The following is a 13,011-nucleotide window of genomic DNA, read 5'->3' as shown; positions in this document are numbered from 1 at the left end:
AACACCGAGCACCCAGCACTCCCTGCGAGGTTTGCTCTGCCAGGCCTTTTCTCCTACCTCTTACACCCCAGCAGAGACTGGGTTTGGCCTGGAGCTGCAGCCAGTGGAGGTGACACTGTGTGTGGCTGGGGTGGGGAGGGGTGCTGGTGCCAGAGCTGCACACCCGTGCATGCCAGTATACACCCATGCATGGCCATCCACACTCGGTGCATGCCAGTGCACACCCAGTGCATGCCGTGCACACCCAGTGCACACCCATTTGCAATACTGCACACCCATGCATACCGTGCACACCCATGCACACCCATTCACACCACTGCACACCATGCACATCAGTGCACACCTGTGCATGCCCACAGCTGCACGAGCATGCTGCAGAGCTCCCAGCCACACAGGTGTGGGGGCAGGAGGTCCCTGGGCTCGCTGCCTTGGCTGGCTGGGCCAGCTCTTTCCCCAGCCCCACAAGCCCCCACCAGCCAGCAAAGCCATGTTCTCCTGGTTCACACACATGCTGCCTCGGCGCTGTCCTGCAGCAGCACGTGGAAACTCCATGCAAAACTCCCATCAGACACGGCCCGGAGAGGCTGGTGCCTTCTCACCTTGCATCGCACCGAAAAAGCAAGAAGCGCACAGCTCCCGTCAGTGCTACCAGGAGGGACCCAGGGGTGTAAATCCCCCCTGCTAGCATCTCAGCATGCTCACAAGCATCCCATCGTATTTGCGTATAGTTTTGAGTCTCCATTTACAATAGGCAGCACAAAGAGCCTCTGAACCATAGACCCGCACACGTGATTGCTGCTGGCTGGGGAGCCCATGGAGCTGGCAGGGCGCTGGTGGCTGAGCTGCCCGTGGAGCTGGCAGGGCACTGGTGGCTGAGAACATTCACAAGGGATGTGTCTTTCTAAGAACGACATTAATGCCAGCACATTAAAAGGCAAAAGGATTGTCTGGCTGTGCATTACCAAATCAAAATCAGTTAAAAGCTGATGTAAATGCTAACCTATACGTAATCACCTGCCTAGAGTGATCCCCTTCATTATTATGAAATCACTTTTTGCAGTAGAACTGCTAAGCCTGGAGATTATAATCTTTCTTTCAGTTTTTGCTAGGCACTGTGTGCGTTTCTCTAACAGCTGTTGCCCAAATGGGTTGATTTTCTTGCTTACTCCTGGATGCCTCCAAGCCAACGCTGCTGTGCGCTGCGCTTGTCTTCTTCCAACAACCCAAGCGATCTGGCAAGATGGGGCAGAATTCTTCTTTAGAAGCAGCAAACTGTTTCCAAGCCAGAAATGTGACTTTTACATGTAAGTGAGTCTAAAATTAGCGATTGCTGTCTCTGCAGGAAGGAAATCGTGAAAGAAGAGCCACGTACTATCAGCAGCCCAAATGTGACATGGGGAAGGTTTTTTTTTCAGTGTCCACATCCTGAGACTCACGCCACCTCAACTACCAACCCCTGTGGGTGAAAATGCTCCTTTTCTTGGAAAACAAGGCTGAAAGCCTGGTCTTACCTTTCAGGCGCCTGCTGGTTGAGCTTCCTGCTCCACTAACTCCCTCCAGGCTGGGCACCCGTGGGCACACCTGTGGGCAGAGCTGCGCAGCTCCTCTCCTCTCGGCAGCCCCGGGCACACAGTGGCGCAGGGCTGAAATACTGCCCTGCTCTCACCACGCGTGCCTGCCCACCGCTGGCAAAGCTGCCGCTGATTTCCTGCGGGCTGAAGGAAATATTTCTCCTTTACATGGGTGCATGAACACATCCTGGTAAATACGGACTGGTTACTGGAGAAAATGGAAAGGGCACAAATATATGTGTGTGTGTGTGTATATATGTATGTATATATATGTTCCAACTGAACTGTTTGATACTAATACACAATATGGCTCCCCCCCTCCCTCCCTTCTAACCCATTTGGACAGTGCTTGTTTCTACCAAGGGTTTAAAAGAAGTGACAGGCTTGATCTGGGATGGATACCCGTGATGCTCACCTCTGGCAACGAACGCATCGCTGGTTAAATTGACCAGTGTGTGAAGACAGCAGGAATTTTGATCATCGCCCAATATCCCGATGCCACATTGTGTCCTCAGTTCCAGATTTTTACTTGTCAGACATGCTTTTTGCTGGGCTGTTTGTCTTTCTTGCTTTGCCTTTGGAAAGCCCTTTGCATCCTGCCCGTGCCTTCTTTCCACCAAGGGTGGTACTCAGGGATGTAAAGCAGCACCGTGAGTGATGGGGATCGGGCTGTGGGCACGCAAGTCCAACACCCAGGTCCTTGTAGTGAGCGACCCTTGGACATACGGATGGCCCAGTGTTTTCAAACCATGGTGTTGCTCTGGATCCGTTTATCTTAGCATCTCAGGGTTCACACCCTCCCTCAAATATTACGTGCTCTCTAATTCTTGACATTGGTATCTTCTAAAGCTTTTCCTAAGTTCAGTTGTATTGTTGGCAGCCGTACCTTGTGTCTGTGATTTCTGCAGGTTATTTATCAGTTTGACAGTGAGCTTCAGGGGTTGTTCAGCTTCATTGCAACATGGGTTTATAGACCTTGGAGGCATGAAAAGGAACGATATGCTGGGTAATGTCTCTGCCCATGGACGGCATGCACCAAAACACCATCGCTCTAACGTGCGCGAGACTGCAAACCCATCTGTGAGTGGAACATGTATGCAATTATTTGATGACATTTTCTTTTTGTGCCGAATGAGTAACACGGAGAAAGTGGCTGCTGTCGAAGTTATAGCTGGGGGGCTTTGCACAAGGCAGGCTTTTTTGTTGTGCAGAAGCGGTGATCCCACGTCCCTTGACGTAAAGGAGCCGTGACCCCACACCGTGGTGCCACAGTCCCCCAGAGGAGGCAGCTGGAGGCCTGCAGAGGTGGCCCTCGCCAGCCTGAGGAGGAGCTCAGCGAGAGGAGTTTTGGTGCAAGCTGGCAGCTGCCGTCCATCGCGGCGTAACGTCATTCCATATCAAAGCAAAATCGCTGCTGACCCGCAGAGATGCACCGTCAGGCTGTGCCTCACTGCTGTGCACAGGCCTATTTTTAGATAAATGGAAGGAGAGAACAAATTAAAAACAAATAAGAAATTGGGTGTAGTCTCTTCCAGGCGCCAGCCAGCCCAGGGAGCAGCAGAGCCACCCGCTGCCTGCTTTTATCTCCACCCCGTCGCACCAGTACCGGGCACGTCAGGTGTGAGCTGCTGGTCCCGCTGGGGTGCCAGCCCCCAGCCCGCCAGCCTCCCGCCTGGCCGGAGGAGTTCCCAACAGTGTGACACAGAGCAGCCACTGGCACTGCCCCACTGGGACAGCTGGGACAGAAGGCTCACCAGCCTTCTTCCAAAAGCAGGCTTGAAAATGAATTACATGAAATGCAGAATAAAGAAATAATAAATAACACATAATCAATTATGCATTAAATATGCATCAATAGCCACAATTCTAAATCATTTATGCTGCTGCTCCGCCACCATTACCAGGCTTTTTGCAGGAGGATGTCGCTCATGCTGCTTTAACATCTGAAGCACAGGAGAGCTGGGCTTTGGTCTCAGCTCGGTCACCAGCCGGCTGCATGACCTCCGCCAAGCCCCTCTGCCTCCATTCCTTAGCCACCGGGGCCGGACAGTCACAACTACTGCCTCTGATAAAGCCTCAGGATCTAAAGTCTGAAAGCACCGTACAGCACTTGGCAACAGGAACGGTACAAGAATACGAAGGTAAGAGTTTTCGGAGCGATCTTGTGCCACCGGTTTTTATTCTGTGTATGCATTGGCCAGACTACTCCACGCTGACAGGTCTGCCAGCATTTGGTTTTCAGCAAATCGTGGAAGAGATTTAGTGGCAGATAAATAGGCTGCAGGGACTAAAACTGGATTAAAAACATCAACGTTTCACAAAGCTAAATAACAACAGTGTCCCGCTGGGGGTTTCTGAATGCACAGCTGAAAGATCAAAGCCCAGATCGTGACCAACGCTTGTGAGCAAAGCTGCAAATAGACGCCTGGATCAGCAAAAGCCTTCTGAAAACGCAGCGGTGGAAAAATGACAGCCGATGAAATGGCCACATAACGAAAGCAGGAACGTTCATTAGCAATGATGCTATTTGGTATGGCCTTTTCCATTCCTTAGCCTTCAGGAGGATTAATTCTGTAAGAGGGAAGAGGAGGAGTTGTTCACAGGGCAAAAGGGCTGAGCACAGCAGCAGAGACTGAAACCAAGCCTGCGTTTCATAGAAGAGGATGTGAGAAGTGAGGCTGTGGCTTGTGTCTTGAGGGGCTTCAGAGTGTCAGCTTCACAGAGCTAAATCCCATGAAAATGTCACTTGCAAAGCAATGGGAGCGGGATTCGGATAAAAGATCAAAGCAGGCATTGAACACAGTGAATAGAAAACAAACTATGGAAGTGATCTACTTAAAGGAGATTTCAGGATTGCCGCTCATCAAGCCAGCCAAGCCTTTCCTTAACAGGGAGGAATTAATCTTGCCACAAGAACATTAGAAAAACCCACAGCTGTTAACCTCTTAAAGGATGCAGGGCGATGCTGTGCTTCGCACATCATCCAGACCATTTTCTAGAACGGCACTGCCCGGCCCATGCTCTCCCTGGGAATTCTGCCTCCCTCAGCTCGGTTACCTGCTCACGAGGAGGCCGGATAATTGCATTTACCAAAGGAACTGATTTCATCCCCCTGGGTTAAGGTAACTTCAGTGAGAGCCCCTGGCACACACGGTGGATGTCAAACGAACAGAGCCCACGTGCAGGCTGCCCGCAGTACTGAAGACAGACGAGCACGCGGTGGATTGTTGCCTATTCTACTGCTGTAGCAGCGACTTCAGCATCACTGTGGTGCCGCGGACCAAAACTGCCCTGCCCAGGTCGCAAGGAGCCTGGCAGCCGAGCAGCTGGGCGTCACTGAAGCAGCCAAAGCTGCGGCAGCAGGAGAGGCAGCAGGAATGAGCAAACCAAGCTCGGTTCGTGGAAGCAGAGCGGTGTGTGCTCGGGCTGTGGTTTGACACCCAGCAGCCTGAGCAGCTGTGTCCCCTCCACCACCGTCCCACCTCTTCCACCACACTGACGTCAGTCACGGCCCTGCACAGCAAATTGGATCAAAGAACTGCTCGTAATTCCGAATTACCTGTGATTTGGCTTTGTTGATCCTCATATTCAACACAGAATTAACCTTACCTTCTTTCAGCTTCTTGAGTGGTTCAAAGGCTTTGGCACTGGTGCTGCACGCTGGGGTGGTGACCACAGAGGGCTGACGTGCCCTGTGTTCGTGCCGCCGGCTCTGTCCACTCCAGAAGCCCCCGTCCTCAGCTGCCCGCAGTGGCCATGCCATTGAGAAGGCTTTCCCCCACTGTTGAAACCAGCAGCAAAAGCTTAGCATTGAAGAACCGAGGACCTTCTCATCCACGGGGAGAGGGGCCGATGATGGAGGGTTGGCAGCGCTGCAAAAATGCACAGACTAAATATGAAATTGCAACAAAACACGACTACAGTTCTGACAGTAGGCTCAGCGCCGTGCTGGCAGCGTGGCCAGAGACCCCTCACTCGGTACAGCTCTGCCATGGCGCTTTGCCAGTGCCGTCCCTGCTACAATCAGATCTAGAAACTGTACTCTGTCCTGGAACCTCATCACCGGAAACAGGGCGAGAAACCAACAGATATTCAGAGAAATCTAGAAAAAAAGAGCAGGCTGGGAGGAGTGACCCTTCTACTGGGTAAGAGGTGCCAGCCTGAAAGCAGGCCCTGAACTCCTGAGGTCTTCAAGCAGGCAGAAAAAAAAAATCCAGGTTTTTTTAAATAATTATTTGTCCTTGCTGACTTAACAAAACCAGAATTACGTCAAATGCAAACTGAAGACAAAATATCGCGGCATACCTTTGAAAGAGTGGGGATGCGAACACCATCCCAACAGCTCTTCCTAAGCTGGACTAGAGAATGTGGTAAAAACAAGAACTCCAGAGAATATTCTGGAGGAAATACATTAAATAAACAAACACTACCCCTTCCTGAGTGACCACTGATGACCACCACAGCAGGGGCTTTGGGATATGCTCACATTCGCTTGCTGTTTTGAAGCACCCAGTAACTGAGCCCCAGCGCTCTGTCACTCTTGTCATTTCGATGCTGATGAGTCACCACCATTCCTTCACCATTCTTCTTTCTCAAGGTTATTTCCAGGCACAGAACCTGACAAAACCAGAGAGTGCAAGGGCTGCACCTGCTCATTTCACTTTTTAATTTGAATTCTGTTTCCTTCAGTAGTACTTTTCACATTAGCACTTGCCTATTTTCTGACTGGGCTCCAGCCAGCCTTCTTCAACTGTCAACTTTAACTTTCTCTGATTTGCATTAAAATAGTTGGAAAAGAGGCAGCTTTGCACCATTTGAAACGTCTTACATTTTTAGATAGCTTTTATTTTCTTCCTTACAAAGCCGATACGCACAATGGCTGAATGAGCCATTCCTGGTCTTCTGGTTTGGTTTGCTACAAAAGTCTCCTTTTATGCACACTTTTGATCCCAGAGATTTTATTTTGTCATTCACTTCCAGAAGCTGAGCATGAATTGCCGCCATAGTATACATTCAAATTTCATTACATCAGTTACATCCACTTTATATTCACTATATTCACTACCTGTAAGGAAAGTCCACATTTAAAAAAAAAAAACAAAACAACCAAAAAACCCACCAGGATTCAAGGACTCGTTTTCCTTATCCCAGCATTCATGGTGTTGGGGGGTGGGTTGAAGCAGAGAGCATCCTGACCTCAACACACTGAGGGCATCTACCAACGGAGATTCCTTCCAGGTTTGTGTCGCTGGAAGCTGTGCGGAAGGCAGCGAGGGAACGGCCGGTGCCCGTCCCTTGTGTCCCACGGGTGGGATGCACCCCCTGCCTCCCCTGCGGTAGCCCCACCAGCAGCTGCTGCAGCAAGGCTCTGCTAGGAGGCAGTTTGCAACCGTGCTGCAGGCGAGCAGGTCACTAAAGGGCCCGTGGACGAGCTGCCTTGGCCCCTGCCCTGACTGTGCAGGGGCACGTGCCATCCCTCGTACAGGCGTCACCCCGTGCACGCCAGGCTGCTGGCACAGTGTGGCGGCTGCCGGGGGTCTTGGGCGGCACGCCTTCACCTGGGGGGGATTACACCCCAGAGTCACAGCATGGTGGGGTGGGAGGGCAGCTCTGCAGACCACCCAGCCCCCCACCGCGGCTGGCGCAGGGGCTCCCCGAGCAGCCGCACAGAGCCGCGTCCCGGCAGGTTTGAGTGTCTCTGGGGACGAGACCCCCCAGCCCCCCCGGGCAGCCCGGCCCGGGGCTCTGCCACCCTCCCCGTGAAGAAGTTCTTCCTCATATTCAGGTGGGACTTCTCGTATTGCAGTTTGTGCCCGTTGCCCCTTGTCCCATCACTGGGCACCACGAAGAAGAGCCTGGCCCCATCCCCCTGCCACTCGCCCTTATGATATCAGAACCCACCAATAAGACCCCCCCCACCACAGCCAGCAAGAGCCCCTCTCCCTGCCCTCCCCGGGGCTCCTGCCCTCTCTGCGTTGCCCCAGGTACTCCCGGAGAGCTGGCCACTGCCCCACCGAACACCATATGCCCTAATGTCACCGCTGCTGGTGCTTTCCCCGGCTCATTTTCAGAATGGCAGACGCCCCCTCCTCCCCGAGAGCCGACGACTCTGTACTTTCCTTGACCTCACCGCCTGCCCAGGGAGCAGGGAGCTGGGCACGGTGACATCTCAGCGCTGGCAGCTGCGTCTGTGGCAGGACCTTCTGCCTCAGCCCCGTGGCCGGGCACAGGGCAGGGGCTCTGGCAAGGGGTCCCGCTGCAAGAGCATACAGAGCCCCTACTACTCACATGTACCACGGGCTTTCTCCTGGAGCTTTGTGTCAACACAAGCCAATGAAGAAAGCATCTTATGAAAAAGCAGTTTGGTGTTAAATTAAGCAAAAAGAAAAGGTAAGATAAAAAGGGGGGGGGGGGGGGAGAAAAAGAAGGGAAAAAAAGAGAAAAAAGTAAAAAGAAAAAAGATAAAAAGATAGAGGAAAAAGAAAAAAAGAAAGGAAAAAGTAAAAAAAGGTAAAAGTGAAGAAGTGGAAAAGGAAAAAGGAACAAGGAAAAAGTAAAAAGGAAAGCAACTGCATCCTATGGAAGGCAATTGATAGGTGATTTTCAGCTTAGCTTCTTGTCACCACGACACAAAACTCTGATCGCTTGGACCACCTGCCGGGCATCTTGCTTTAAACATATCACGGACAAGTAAAGCACCGCTCAGTTCCCTCAGCGCCGGCTGAGCACGTCGTGTAACGGCTGCTGCCATGGGTTTTCCAAAAAGGAGAAGTAAATACCTGCAGCGAGGGGAAGGGATGGAGCAGGCCTCGTCGGCACCGTGAGATGAGCTTCCAGACGAACTCCTAAAGGCGTTCTGCTTTGAAATCACGCCAGTTCTGGTTTTGCAGAGCATAACTCGAGCCTGCACTGGGCAGCAGTACTGTGAAAAGTGAAAACGTAGCATGGACTAGAAGGAGACGGAGGGGAAATAGATAAAGTGCTCAAGAAGAAACCGTTGACCTGCATGGCTCCGCAGGCAGAGGCTCACCCCGCTCGCCCCTGCCGGCTCCTGGCAGGCAGCGGGGGGGCACGTCCAGGGGCACCCCCAGGCTCGGGGGGTGCAAGCTCTGTGCCTCCCCTGCCCGCCCGCTGCCCCCAAACCCCTCTGCAGTTCCCAGCTCGGCGCAGTTAATCACAGCGGGGAGGTGCTGCCGGGACAAACCGAGCGTGTCACCCACATCCAAAGAGCAGTGACAGTGACACGGTCCCTTGTGTGACACCTCCCCGGGCACGGCTGGGGCTTGGGGCGCCGAGACCGGCGGGTGTGCGCCAACGGGAGGCGGAGGAGCAGGTGAGAAGGGGCGATGGGGGGGTGGTCGGGGTCAGCCCCGCTGCCCCCGGGGGGGCGGCGCTGGTTTCGGTCTGACTGCGCTGCCCCCAGCCCCAGCGCTGTGCGGGGAGCGGCGCCCGCGCCTGGCGGCCATCGCCGCCGCCGGGGGTCCCTGCCCCGCCCGGGGGTCCCTGCCCCGCCCGGGGGTCCCTGCCCCGCCCGGGGGTCCCTGCCCCGCCCGGGGGTCCCTGCCCCGCCCGGGGGTCCCTGCCCCGCCCGGGGGTCCGGCCCCCCCGCCCCCCGCAGGGCCCCCCCGCCGGGCCGCGCACAGCCCGAGGTGCCGGCTGCCTCCCGCGGCCGCGGGCAGCGGTGAGTAACGGGGCGGGGGGGGGGTGGGGTCGCCTGTCGAGGGTGGGGGTCGGTGCCCACACACGCGCACACGCCCCCCGGGGGTGCGAGGTGCTGAGGAGCGGTTCCCGGGGTGCTGGCGCGGCGGGGAGAAGGTCAGCGGGGTGCTGGGGAGCGCAGCTGCCCGCGGGTGGGTGCTCCAGGACCTGGCTGCCCCGGGATGCCGGTCGCCTCGGGATGCTGGCCACGCTGAGGGGTTTGCTGCCTCGGGATTATCCTTGCTCCAGGATGGTCCTTGCCTCGGGGTGCTCCCTGCTTCGGGATGGTCCCTCCCTCAGGATGCTGGCCACCCCAGGATGCACCCTTCCTCAGGATGTTGGCCACCCTGAGATGCTTGCTGCCTCAGGATGGTCCTTGCCTCAGGTTGCTCCCTGCCCCGGGATGCTCCCAGCTCCAGGATGGTCCTTGTCACAGGGTGCTGGCCACCCCGCGATGCTCCTGTCCTCGGGATGCTGGCCACCCCGGGATGCTCACTGCACCCTGGGACAGAGCCACCTAAGGCAGCACAGTGTCAAAGGGCTGTTCTCTAGCAATAACACTGCCCCGTTCCTTCATGCAGTCAGGTCTTACTAAATACCTCGTGCTTGGTAGCTCTGGTGAAAGGCACTGACCTCAGGCAGGATGGCACCAAGGCTGTGAGTGCTGCTGTCCATGCTGGGCCGGTGGCAGCCAGCCACCCATGGTGCAAAGTTTACCTAAAAATGCAGTTAGTGTTACTAGGGACACATAAGCAACAGCACAGTTTGGGCACAAATACCGTATTTTTCTGGGTGAAATATCCCGGTGAGAAACGTTCCTCCTCTTCCCAGCGGTGCGCGGTTGCTCCCGCAGGTTCCGTGATAAGACTCTGAGAACAGACTCTTGCTTTGCATGGAGCTTTTCTGGGGAGAGTGGGGGCAAGGGTATAAAAAGTTGGTTAAAAGCAAAATACAGAGCTTTTGCGGTTTGCAAGCGATTTTGTTAAAGAACTCGAGTCGACCGCTGTAAGCAGCCGATGTGATTATGGTGAATCCACAGGTAAAAAAAGCGTAACTGCTATTTCGGAGAGGTAAGTATGCATGAACAGGCACCATCTGGTGCTTTGGACACCTGAGGTACTTCCTCTGCTTTGTACTTACCAGGACAATGGCCATCATATTTTCTGTAACCTATGCACACCAACTCTGTTTTCCCTCATTGATGTGGAATCTGCATAATTTTTTCTTCTTAATTCCTCCCCCCGCCCATATATTTGCTCTAAGCTGAAGGTTATTTCTCATTCTTTTCTCATATTTAACTCTGATCTCAGTTTACATGCTCTGCTGCACTCATATGATGCCTTGTAAATCGTCTAGCACTTACCTAAGTAAACCAGTGATTAAAATTATTTGAAGTTAGACTATTTTTGTCTGTTGACTCAAGTATTTTGGGTACAGTTTTGCTGTCAGAAAGCAAGCTGTCTGAAGGATGTTTACACGGTTACTGGGCAATTTCAGTTTATTGGAAGGCAGAGCATTTACTTGAAGAACTTTGGTGCTGTGATTGCTCATCCTCGCAGTTAGTAATCACCTACGGAAGGAACCGTGTGAAGTGTCTGTGTAAAGCTGAGGCACTGCGGCAAGGCTTAACATTTAATTTTGAAGAACATCTGCATTTAAATAAACAAAGTGCTGATATGCATTTTGGCAAATCTTATGCATTTCAAATTCACCTCAGATATCGGTTCACTTGCTTAAACACCATGGAATGGATCCCATCTCATTATGTAGAAAAAAACCTGAAATAACTTTTTTTTAATATATTGACATACATGTGGCAAAGACTATAGTGTGCAATGCATCCCCATGGAAGCGCCCCTTCAGCCAGGATGGCAGGAAAAGCAGTCAGGATATAAAGTTTATTTACCTTTATCAAGATGGCACCAAGTTATCAAAGTAGCTGCATCCCTGTGGCAGCTCAGGTGTTATGGAAAGGGCTCCTTGGTGTGTGCGCTGCCGAAGCAGCTGGTAATAGTCTTGCTGCTCCTGTAGTTCTGCAGGGGAAGGGTAAAAAAGCAAATAGTTGTTAATGCCCGTTTCAAAATGCACGGGAAAATACTGAGACTTGGTTCAGGCTGGGCACGAATGATTTTTGCGAAGCATTTGTGTTTGTAACTTCGGAGTGTGGATTTGATCGAGTAAGTCTAGACATGGCGTAGGTTTGCATTCAAACAGAATTTTTGAGCAATCCTGTGGAGTTTAAAACATTTCCGAAGCTGTTTGGTTTGCGTTGCCTGCCGTGGGGAGCGGAGCAGTCCTGAGCAAGCTGCGGGGGCCTGGGGGGGGAGGGGAGGGCTGGCCTTTTGGGAAGCAGCCGGAGGAGATTGCCGGGTTGCTGCTTCCCCAGGTCCGACCCAAATTTGTACGTGCAGTGCTCAGGTCTGGGAATCTTGAGACTGTGTTTGTCATCTGAGCTGCGACCGGTTCCCATGGGGGCAGGGTCACCCGTGCAGAGGCTGAGCGCGGAGCTGCCGAAGCTGCATGGGGGTCCTGGTGGGGCACAGAACCGTGCTGCCCCAGCCAGAGGAGGCTGCGGGGTTCGGGGGGGGCTGGAGTGGGGCGGGGGGTACTGTGGGGGCTCTGTGTCACGGGGACAGGTAGCACACGGGGTGCTAACGGTTTGTTCTGGTGCCTCCAGAGGAAGATTTTTGGTTCTGTGCTTGCAGCGGGGCTTTGGGAGGGAAGGGGTCAAATACTTCTTTTTCTGAAGCACAGAGTTTCCTGGTTTTAAAGCACAGAGCTTTAACGTACCCATAACTCTGCCGCTGCCCTCGCTCTGGGGAGAACCAGCCCAAAATCAGCTCCCTCCCGCTTCACATAGGGCCTTGGGAGTCACAGCTTGGCAATGCTAGGAGTGAAATAAGCATTTTGGATTTTCTGAAGTTGTAAAATAGTAAAATACAAACATCTGTAAATTATTTTCCCACTTTTGGGGAACTGGTAAATGGTATTCTCTGTATGGTATTTCTCTATAGGGAGCAAAATGCTACTTGCATGGATTGTGCCCGCAGCAATTTGGTTGTTGGTGCACTTCACAGCAGGTAAGATTATTTTTTTTTCCTATGTAACAATTATCACTTAAAAGAATTGCTCAGGCTAATCAAGGGTTGGGTTTTTTCCCCCACTTTTGCGTGGTATACTCGTAAACATCTTCCTTATTGGAGAGAACAAAATGTGGTGCTCGGTGAGGTTTATGCTGTAATTTCTGTAAGAAGCCCCTGACCCCTGCTGCTGCCGGCTGCACGGGCAGGCTGCAGCCGCGCTCTCAGCTGAAGCGGTGGAGCTGGTTAGCTGGTCATGCATAATTAGCAGAGCTGGTTAGCTGGTCGTGCATAATTAGCACCGCAAGCCTGTTTCCTTTGCGCATTTAGCATCTAGCAGAGCTGCTAATAAGTTACGCAGGGAGGTTACCTCGTTTAGTTCAAGGTAGAGCTGCTGGGGACAGGAGAAAACATCCCTACAGATAGCTTCCACCGAGACTGGCAGGCTCCCAAGCAAGGAGGAGCAGTGTTCCAGCATTTTCCCTTACCTTCTGCCACTGGTGTGCCCACAGCCTGGGCGCCCCACAGCCTGCCCTGGTGTCCCGTGCGTGGAATCATCCCGGGCCACCTCGAACAGACGACACCGCACAGGGCGAGGTCTCTGCAGGTCCAAGGGAACCTCACTGCTCTCTTCCGTAGAGACAGGCCTGCCACTGCTGGAC

The 13,011-nt window shown here is 53.2% G+C and overlaps 1 long non-coding RNA gene across 1 annotated transcript in view; it reads right to left on the bottom strand.

Moving 5' to 3' along the window:
* Nucleotides 1-13,011, bottom strand: part of LOC119155686 — a 30,491-nt gene that overhangs the window by 5,753 nt on the left and 11,727 nt on the right. Inside the window, exons 7-11 of the long non-coding RNA XR_005106803.1 lie at nt 12,838-13,005; nt 11,176-11,302; nt 9,903-10,172; nt 8,351-8,493; nt 1,512-7,827 (exon numbers count right to left, since the gene is read on the bottom strand). This is a non-coding gene — a long non-coding RNA (uncharacterized LOC119155686). The remainder of the gene's footprint in view (nt 1-1,511; nt 7,828-8,350; nt 8,494-9,902; nt 10,173-11,175; nt 11,303-12,837; nt 13,006-13,011) is intronic.

This window comes from Falco rusticolus, chromosome 11 (assembly GCF_015220075.1).
Source record: "Falco rusticolus isolate bFalRus1 chromosome 11, bFalRus1.pri, whole genome shotgun sequence".
NCBI classification, from domain to species: domain Eukaryota; kingdom Metazoa; phylum Chordata; class Aves; order Falconiformes; family Falconidae; genus Falco; species Falco rusticolus.
Note: the sequence above shows the minus strand (reverse complement) of the source record. Positions and strands in the feature narration are given on the sequence as shown.